Source organism: Triticum aestivum, chromosome 7B, assembly GCF_018294505.1.
Source record: "Triticum aestivum cultivar Chinese Spring chromosome 7B, IWGSC CS RefSeq v2.1, whole genome shotgun sequence".
Lineage (NCBI taxonomy): Eukaryota > Viridiplantae > Streptophyta > Magnoliopsida > Poales > Poaceae > Triticum > Triticum aestivum.
The window spans coordinates 24,608,310-24,618,789 of record NC_057813.1 but is presented as its reverse complement, the minus strand read 5'-3'; the positions used below and the strand labels follow the sequence as shown (position 1 = coordinate 24,618,789).

Below are 10,480 nucleotides of genomic sequence, written 5' to 3'. Positions count from 1 at the left end.
GGTCTTATCAACTTTTTATCTCTTAGGATTAAAACTTTGTTCATGCACATTGCGCACTCGAGAGATTGTTCTGGAAAAACTTTACCATCATCGATAACAATTTAAGAACTTTTCTCAAGCATCTGGCGCACTTAAGGTATATGGCATGAAGGACTTGTCAAAATTAAGACATGGTTGCTCTCTCTTATCTCAAGCGTGTGGCGCACTTAACGTATATGGCATGATGAAAACTTTGTTCATGCACATTGCACACTTGAGAGATCGATCCAGAAGAACTTGACCATCAACCACAATAATTTAAGAGCATTGCTCAAGCATGTGGCTCATTTAAGGTATAAGGCACGTAGGACTTATCAAAAGTTTATCTCTTATGATGAAAAACTTTGCCCATGCACGTTGCGCACATTAGAGATCGATCCGGAAGAACTTTACCACCATCCATAACTATATAAGAAATTTTCTCAAGCATGTGGCGCACTTAAGGAATATGGCACGAAGGACTTACCAAAATTTTATCCCTTATGATGAAAACTTTTTTTTCATGCACGTTGCGCACTCGAGAGATTGATCCGGAAGAACTTTACCATCATCCATAATAACTTACGAACTTTTCTCAAGCGTGTGGCACACTTAAGGTATATGACACGAAGGACTTTAAATTTTTTATCTCTTATGATAAAAACTTTGTTCATGCACGCTGCGCAATTGAGAGATCGATCCAGAAGAACTTTATCGTCAATCGTAACAATTTAAGAACTTTGCTAAAGCGTGTGGTGCACTTAAGGGATGTGGCACGCAGGACTTATCAACTTTTTATCTCTTATAATGACAAATTTGTTCATGCATGTTGCACACTCAAGAAATCGATCCGAAAGAACTTTACCATCATCCATAATAATATAAGAAATTTTCTCAAGCATGTGGTGCCCTTAAGGTATAAGACACGAAGGACTTATCAAAATTTTACTCTTATGATGAAAACTTTGTCCATTCACGTTGCGCACATTAGAGATCCATCCGGAAGAACTTTAGCACCATCCATAACTATATAAGAAATTTTCTCAAGCATGTGGCACACTTAAGGTATATGGCATGAAGGACTTATCAAAATTTTATCTCTTATGATGAAAACTTTGTTCATGCACGCTGCGCACTTGAGAGTTCGATCCGAAAGAACTTTACCGTCATCCATAACAATTTAAGAACTTTGCTAAAGCGTGTGGCGCACTTAAGGTATATGGCATGAAGGACTTATTAACTTTTTATCTCTTATGATGAAAATTTGTTCATGCACGTTGCGCACTCGAGAGATCGATCCGGAAGAAGTTTACCACCATCCATAACAATGTAAGAACTTTTCTCAAGCGTGTGGCGCACTTAAGGTATATGGCACGAATGACTTATCAATTTTTTATATCTTATGATGAAAACTTTGTTCATGCACGTTGCGCACTTGAGAGATTGATCCCGGAGAACTTTACAGTCATCCATCACAATTTAAGAACTTTGCTCAAGCGTGTGGCGCAATTAAGGTATATGGCATGAATGACTTATCAAAATTTTATCTCTTAGGATGAAGACTTTGCCCATGTATGTTGCGCACTTGAGAGATCGATCCAGAAGAACTTTACCATCAACCATAACGATTTAAGAACATTGCTCAAGTGTGTGGTGCACTTAAGGTATAAGACACGAAGGACTTATCAAAATTTTATCTCTTCTGATGAAAACTTGGATCATGCACGCTGCACACTTGAGAGATCGATCTAGAAGAACTTTAACGTCATCCACAACAATTTAAGAATTTTACTCGAACATGTGGCGCAATTAAGGTATATGGCACGAAGGAGCTATCAAAAGTTCCGCATAGATCGTACTTAGGAGATAGCTTCAGATGCACCTTTTTATCAAGGCATTGTAGGAGATAAGAGCTAGGGTGGTAGCGGCAGAATCGGACTGGGAGAAGTTAACGAACGAGTGCGATACGGCTAGTTTTTTTTATATTTTAGACAATACAGTTTAAATTTTGTTTAATTTATGTGAAATAGTTTATGCAACTGGTTGAATCCAGTTGAAACAAGTTTGATGAAGTTGTTCAAATCAAATTTGCACTGAATTTACAACGAATTTATGTTTAATTTTGTTTAAGTTTAGGAGTTCAATTATAAACTACCCTTTGTTCATGCATATAACACACTAGAGGTATCGATCCGAAATAACTTTGGCCAGGAGGTATCAAGTAGTTGAAGACTTACTTGTTTTTGGAGAACATTATTTCTGCATGGATCATACTTAGGAGATAACTTCAGAAGCAACTTTTTATCAAGGCATTGCCGGCGACAAGGGCTAGGGTGGTAGCTGCAGAATCGGACTGGGAGAAGTTGACCAACGAGTGCGTACGGGTAGTTTTATTATATTTTAGGCAGTATAATTTAAATTTCATTTAATTTATGTAAAATAGTTTATGCAACTGGTTGAATCAACTTCGAACAAGTTTGATGAAGTTGTTTGAATCAAATTTGCACCGAATTTGCACCGAATTTATGTTTCATTTTTTAAAATTTAGCAGTTCAGTTATAAACTACCCTTTGTTCATGCATATGGCACACTTGAGATATCGATCTGAAAGAATTTTGGCCAGGAGGTATCAAGTAGTTGAAGACGTAATTGTTTTTTGAGAACATTATTTCCGTGTGGATCGTACTTAGGAGATAGCTTCGGGAAGCACCTTTTTATCAAGGTGTTGCCGACGACATGGGCTAGGGTGGTAGCGGTAGAATCGGACTGGAAGAAGTTGATGAACGAGTGTGATGCGGGTATTTTTTTATATTTTAGGCAATATAGTTTAAATTTCATTTAATTTATGTAAAATAGTTTATGCAACTGGTTGAATCAAGTTCGAACAAGTTTGATGAAGTTGTTCGGATCAAATTTGCAACGAACTTGCACCGAATTTATGTTTAATTTTGTTTATGCTTAGGAGTTCAGTTATAAACTACCCTTTTTAAACATGATAATATACTCTGAAGAGTACTTGGCCGAATCATCCTTTAAATTATAGGGGATCAGTTAGAGATGTTCTTAGTGTTTCATTCCGGCTTTGGAGTTGCATTAGCGCTTAGGACATGCCTCATGCCTTGCACTTAGCGGCGCATGATTGTAGCATGTACTCCCTCATTTATAAATGTATTCCCTTCATTCCTAAATATAAGTTCTTTTATACATAAACATATTTTAAGGTGTAGATTCACACATTTTGCTTCATATGTAGTCCATGATAAAATCTCTAAAAGGACTTATATTTAGGAACGGAGGAAGTAAGTATTTTTAAGGACTTTAATATGAACTACTCCCTCCGTTCCTAAATATAAGTCTCTGGAGAGATTTCACTATGGACTATGTACGAAGCAAAATGAGTGAATTTACACACAAAATGCATCTATATACATTCATATGTGGTCCATAGTGAAATACCTACAAAGACTTATATTTAGAAACGGAGGGAGTATATATAGATGTACTCCCTTCGTTCTAAAATAGATGACTCAACTTTATACTAACCTTATATTAAAGTTAATACAAAGTTAAGTCATCTATTTTGGAACGAAGGGAGTAGTTTAAGGTGTAAATTCACTTATTAGAGATTTCACTTTTTTGCCAATTTCTGTTAGAGGGGTCTTTTCTAGCAACTCTGTTGGGCAGATAGTCTCTTTCGACGAAAAATTCTAATTCTGAATTTGGAAACGGAGGCAATAGCAGGCAGCGACACTTAGTACATGTGTCAGCAGACATCAACACTCTGTAAATCTCTCACCCAACTCACTGATGTGATATTGTACTATGGAGTTAATAAAATAGTACAGCCAGGTTTGGAATCCAGCTCGAGCCAACATCGCGTGGTGAGAATAAAACACGAGCGCACATCCAGGCTTTCGTGAGGAGTACTGCCACGCTCATGCGCCCCTGTACGGACAGTACAGCCTTCTATCGGACAGGTTGATTTGACAACACGCTTGCACTGTAAAACTATCTAGCTGTTTCTAAAATAAATGCACGAACTGTGATCTTCTCAGCAGCGATGAACATCGCACCTGCAAAGGATGAGGCCTTCTTTGGATTGGAGGATTTTCACAAGATTTTCATGGGATATCAATCCTCAGGATTGTTTCTTATGAAACGCATTTGGATCAAAGGATTGGGCCATTAAAATTCCTCAGGATTGGGTCTCCAAGGTGCTGATTCCAAAGGAATTTACACATGAGGTCTGACCTCTGGAAAAAATCCAGAGGATTGGCTATGTCATGGTAATCAAATCCTTCAGTTTTTCTATTCCTTTGTTTTGTAAATCCTGTGATCCAAAGAAGCCCTGAAAGAACACCTTTTGCTTCAATACTGCTATAGCTTGATGGTAAAATTTGGAGAATCCGATTATCTAAACTTACTAGGAAGCATTGGCACAAAATATGTAGGCGACTCCATGATTAGAAATGGAGAAATCTAGATGGGGACAGAAATTTGTGAAGAAGATTGAGCACGGGGCTTTTGTCTCAGATGAATGGTACTGTAGTGTTCTATATAAGCACTCTTATATTTCTTTCAGAAGGGAGTACTTAATATCAAGTGCGAGTAGCACTGCCCGTCCATTAAAAAAAGCACTTCAACAATTGCTTCATCACTTTACTAGTGGAATGTACTGAACTTTATTGAATAAGTCCAGTTACAGAAATCCAGGCTCGCTAGCACAACCTCAATACATCCTGGTCAGTTACCCAAACTGTAGGCACTTCGGGTGTGTTTGATTGAGGAACCAATTGTCATGGAATGGAATGGTTCCATTCCAGAGGAACGGGTCAGTTTCATTCCTGTGTTTGGTATGAGCAAACAAGTAGAACGAGTTGGTTCTGTTCCGGTGTTTGGTTGGAAGAACGGAATGAAAAATGGAATTACATAAAATAACAAATTTTGGCAGCATTTCATTTGTATATTTGAGAAAGACAACATAACAATATATTGACAAGCTTGAGACATAAATGCTAGCACACAGAACACAAATCTCAGCAAGGTGCACATCGAACACAAGTCTAATTCGATCTCTTTTGGCCAGTAGGTAAGCCGTAGGATATTACATGTTAGCATATACTGCAAACGCATACTGGAAAACATTTATTTGAGTAGATATTGGATCAAAACAGCCATGAATCAAAAAGCAACCACGAGCCGGACTATCTCTCTCGGCTGGACAATCTCCATGAGTGAAAAAAGTACCACCTGCAACATATACAAGGGGATCTGAGAGAGGCTCGTAGAGGAGAGTGTGCTGCACCTCTGCTGCCGATGTTAGCACGCTGGAATCCCACCTAGACCTCCGCCCCTCTGCAAGAACGCCGGCACGCAGCTCCAGATCGAGAGGGGGGGGGGGGGGTCTTTTGCGCCGTTCGTGACTCCCCGCTGCAAATCGAGAGAGAGGAAAGAAGAGTCAGCCGGCGGCGAGAATCGGAAGGAACCAGGGCGGCGGAGTAGATCGAGGGAGGAAGAGAGACGAGGGGAAGCGGCGCACCAGGAGAGCGTGAGACTCGATTGGGTCCGCGGGGGTGAGACGTGGGAGCGGTTCCCTGTCGTCCGCTCGATTTGAAGGTTCGACTTGGTTTCGGATCTGGGCCGAATATTCGCTTTGCGGGGACGAGTTGGTTACCGTTCCATGTATGAACCAAACGCGAGAACTAGGCCCAAGAACGGGTCCGACCCATGACATTTCAGTCCATTCCAGAAACCAAACACACCCTTCACCAATTGCTTCAGCACTTTACTAGTGGAATGTACTGAACTTTATTGAATAAGTCCAGTTACAAAAATGACATCAATCCAGGCTCGCAAGCACAATCTCAATACATCCTGGTCAGTTACCCAAATTGTAGTACCATACTCCTTAAATCCCAAAATAAGTGTATCAAAACTGAAATTGAGACACTTATTTTGAGAGCGAGGTTGTATTAAACTATGCATATTCCAGTGCATCAAAACATGATATTTTGTAGTAATGATACAAGTGACACAAGGTAATCTAGGAAATTGATACAGCCACTCTGAACCATTAAACTAAATCCTACGTAGACAGGACGAACATAAGACAACACGGCAGGAAGGATAACAATTGAAGAATTAGATGCCACACATTGCTTAGTCTGAAAATCCAACCTCGTTGACATCCTAATTTCATTGCGAATTATTGTCATATATTATGTTCTTCAGCTTGTTCACAAGCTGCTAGTGGTCAAACTCCATGTTGCTTCTCTCTGTCAATACATCTAAGTAGGCCTTCTCCATTAGTGAATCGCAACCTATCAGAGTGGATTCAAAGTAAAAAATCAAAATGTCTAAGGGGAACAAAATATGAATCAATGGGACTGCGCTTCGGTGCCTTAAGGCACATGCCTTTGTGCCTATGACATGTGGGTCCAACAGGTGGCTGGCCCACATGTCAAGGACCCAAAGGCAGGTGCCTTTAGGCACTGAAGCTGCGTCCGAATCAATGGAGAAACACTTAATACACTCACCTAGGAATCTCCTCCCTGTACCTGCTAGGACGACATCAACCTTACGGGCCAGATGAGATGTCTATCCCGCAATACTCCGGATGTACTCCGGATCGAGGAACTTCACCGAGAGTTCGTCCTAGTGCTGCAGATAGGGTGAGATGCGAGGATAAGCAGGGATAAGCTTCTGTGGACAGACGAGGTATCTATGCCGCAGAACTTCGGATTGATAATCTCCTCGGGCAGTTCCTCCTCCATATGGTGGACGTGCTGAATATCAGTTGGGGATTGAGGTTAAGCAAAGCGGATCTGAAAATCAAAAAGGGGAAAGGGGGAAAGGAGCAAATAGACCACATAATCTGAAGAGCTTCGCTTGATTCGACACTCCCGTTACCGATTATTTTTTCCGTGGCCGAATTGCATCGACATGATTGAGCTTCCTCCTTCTCTAGTGTAGACGCTCCTCGCGCCATTGATGCAGAACAAGCAGAGCTTCTCCTCCTCCGGTGCTTTCTGCCTCTAAAGAAAGGAATAATGGGAAGGTGGGGTCACATGAGAGAACGTGGGCAGGCCCACAAGAGTGGAATACGGGGTGGGCTGGGTGACTGGGTAAAATGCTATACATAGTTAAAAGAACCGCAATGTATAGCTATGGCATCAGTAGTGTGTAGAGGCCACACTGCCTCTAAGGTGGGCCCTCCACCCCTGTCTCTAAGTATAGTTAAAAGAAACGCAATGTATAGCTATGGCATGCAGCCTCTAAGGTGAAGCCCATATGTAACATAAAATATTTACTCTCCAACCATCTCAGGCCAAATCTGAACAAATATATGCGCTGCAGGGATTGTAAGTAGGGCCAGGGAATTATTTTAGTGCAAAGAAATGGCTTAGAGGCAGCCTCTTGTGTTAGAGGCGATGCTAGAGAATTTTCCCAAGAGGCTTGGTCCAGCAGTATATAGCGACAGCCTCTAAGGGTTAGAGGCAGGTATAGAGGCAGCAGAATGATACATTGTGGATGCTCTAACAATACGAGCCGCATGCATGGTCCCACACTGTACTTGACTGCATGCAGTGCTGATCCTCACACGCGCGCGAGCGGCTGGGATTGCCGCTGTGAACGGAACGCGAAGGTAAAAGACCGCGTCCGCTCGCCTCCTCGAACAGCCCCCAGGATGCTGAAGGACAAGCAACGCTTATTGGCCTGCAAGCCTTCTTGGACGTATACAGAGGTTCTCTAGTGGTGGAAACAGATTGCAAAAACCTTGCAGCTGAACTGACAAAGGATGCGGATAGTCGTTCCCCGAGCTACGGGCTCATTCTTGACATTAAAGCTGCTCTATCCCAATTTGCAGACCACCAAGTGCTACACATTGGCAGAGAGCAAAATACACTTAGCCCATGAGCTGGCAGCCGAAGCTAGGTCCAGTGGAGATTTTCTGATCTTAGGGAATGTCCCTGATAGACTTAGGAATCGGATGCTGACCGAATATAACCCCCACTATGTTGGCGCCGCCTCCTTGTGGCGCCGCTCTTCCTCTACCTCTTGGTGCCTCGCACAACTCTCTCTTCTCACTTTTGTCTCACACAAGAACACACACCAGGGGAAGACTCAACACACACACACACCTCACCGTGGAGAACACAGCTTTGCTTTTCATAGTATCTAATCTCAAAGCATTCATAAATCACAAAGCATCTAATCTCTCCCCCCTGATTTCAGATGGGGGGTGGGGTAAATGCTTTGTGATTTATGAATGCCACGTGTCATCCATCAGGGTGGGTCTCACCCGAATTATATGAGACCTGGTCTCATAGAATTATTTTCCGGCTGGAGGCTTGGAACCAGCATGTGACGGGCGCACGTGTTTTTGGGACTACCGGGCACGATATGAAGGCAACTCTTCGCACACTCGCCGATTTTGTTTACTCTTAATATTAGTTTTTTTTAAGTCAAACTTTATAAACTTTAGCCCAAAGTTATACAAAAATGTATTGACTTCTACAATATCAAATCAATACCATTAGAGTCATCGCTGAATATATTTTCATAGTATATATATTAGCTAAATAGACGTGCATTGCTACAAGATGAAACATTATTCGAAGAGTGGTGTCATGTGACAGATTGTCCTTGCTGCAGTGGCGTTGATTGTGTTGTGACGATGTTGGTGGCTAATTATATTGGGTGTAGGCGAAGTGATAGATTATAGACTGTTTTAAAAAGAATCTCTACTATTAAGGAAAATACAATTTTTATAAATCTCTACCACAAATAATACTAGTAAATGCCTACTTACAACGCACGTTAATATTAGGTAGTATATTAATTGCACACATATATTAGGTAGGATATTATTTGTGTGTTAGTTATATGATTGACGCTTACACTAATATTTGATATACTGTTAATTCACATTAAATATGTTGAGCACTCACCATTGAGGAATCTCAGTCGTTGGATTGATCTGGTATGATGGCCGAGATTAGCTCAATCTGCCCTTTTGAGTCTTGTTATACGGGATGCAAGCCTACTTAACTGTCTGACGAATTAGTTAATTGCATTAATGGCTTGGTTTTTGAATTGATTTGACGTGAAAAAATCACTACGTTCTCTCGCTAATTAATTGCATTAATGACTTGATTTTTAAATTGATTTGATGCTTGATTTTAACTTTATTTTTTGCACTAATGAATGTGTGCCGAATGACGATATACCTATCCCTCTTTTAAGGTGACTACTGATACGTCTCCAACGTAGGTATAATTTTTTATTATTACATGTTATTATAGTATCAATCTTGGATACTTTTATGCAATTATATTTAATTATATATCATTTTTTGGGATTAATCATTTAATCTAGTGCCCAGCGTCAGTTGTTGTTTTTTGCTTGGTTTTGGCTTTTCAGGAAATCAGTATCAAACGGAGTCCAAACGCTACGAAACTTTTCGACGATTTTTTCTGGACTAGAAGGGACCCTAAAAGCTTCGGGAGAAGACTAGAAGAGTCACGAGGGAGCGACAAGCCTGCTAGGCGCGCCCCAGCGGCGGCAGGGGGGAGGGGGGTTGTGGGCCCCTCGTGGTACCTCTTGACCTAATTCCAGGTCTATAAATTCTCAAATATTCCACATCAGAGAGCCATCCGAAACACTTTTTCTGTCGCTGCAAGCCTCTTTTCTTCCGCGATCCCATCTGGAGGCCTTCTCCGTACTCTGCCGAAGAAGGAATCGATCACGAAGGGCTTCTACATCAACCTTGCTACCCTTCTAATGATGCATGAGTAGTTCACCACAAACCTACGGGTCCATAGCTAGTAGCCAGATGGCTACTTCTCTCTCTTTGATATTCAATACAATGTTCTCCTCGATGTTCTTGGAAATCTAACTGATGTAATCTTTTTTGAGGTGTACTTGTTAGGATCCGATGAATTATGGTTTTATGATCAGATTATTCATGAGATTTTTTTTGTTTTTTCTGAATTCTTTTATGCATGATTGTTATAGCTTTGTATTTCTCTCTGGTCTATCTATTTGATTTTGCCAACTAGATTGATTTATCTTGCAATGGGAGAGGTGCTTTCTGATGGGTTCAATATTGCGGTGCTCAATCCCAGTGAGAGTAACGAGCATGACACATATTTGCATCGTTGTCATTAAGGATAAAAAGGTGGGGTTTATTTATATTAATTGAGTTTACTTTGTCTATATCATGTCATCTTGCTTAAGGCGTTACTCTGTTTTTATTGAATTAATACCCTAGATGCATGCCGAATAGCGGTTGATGGTTGGAGTAATAGTAGTAGATGCAGGCAAGAGTCGATCTATTTGTCTCGGACGTGATGCCTATATATATGATCATTGCCTTGAATACCGTGTAACTATGTGTTTTTCTATCAATTGCTCAACACTAATTTGTTTACTCACTGTATGCTTCTGTTCAAGAGAGAAG

At 40.8% G+C, this 10,480-nt stretch overlaps 1 long non-coding RNA gene across 1 annotated transcript; it reads right to left on the bottom strand.

Moving 5' to 3' along the window:
• Positions 1 to 5,807: 5,807 nt before the first annotated feature.
• On the bottom strand, positions 5,808 to 7,113 carry LOC123160755 (uncharacterized). The gene is made up of 3 exons (XR_006480358.1): positions 6,928 to 7,113; positions 6,555 to 6,803; positions 5,808 to 6,338 (listed from the first exon to the last, which is right to left on the bottom strand). It is a non-coding gene; the product is annotated as an uncharacterized lncRNA (long non-coding RNA).
• Between the last annotated feature and the right edge of the window lie 3,367 nt (positions 7,114 to 10,480).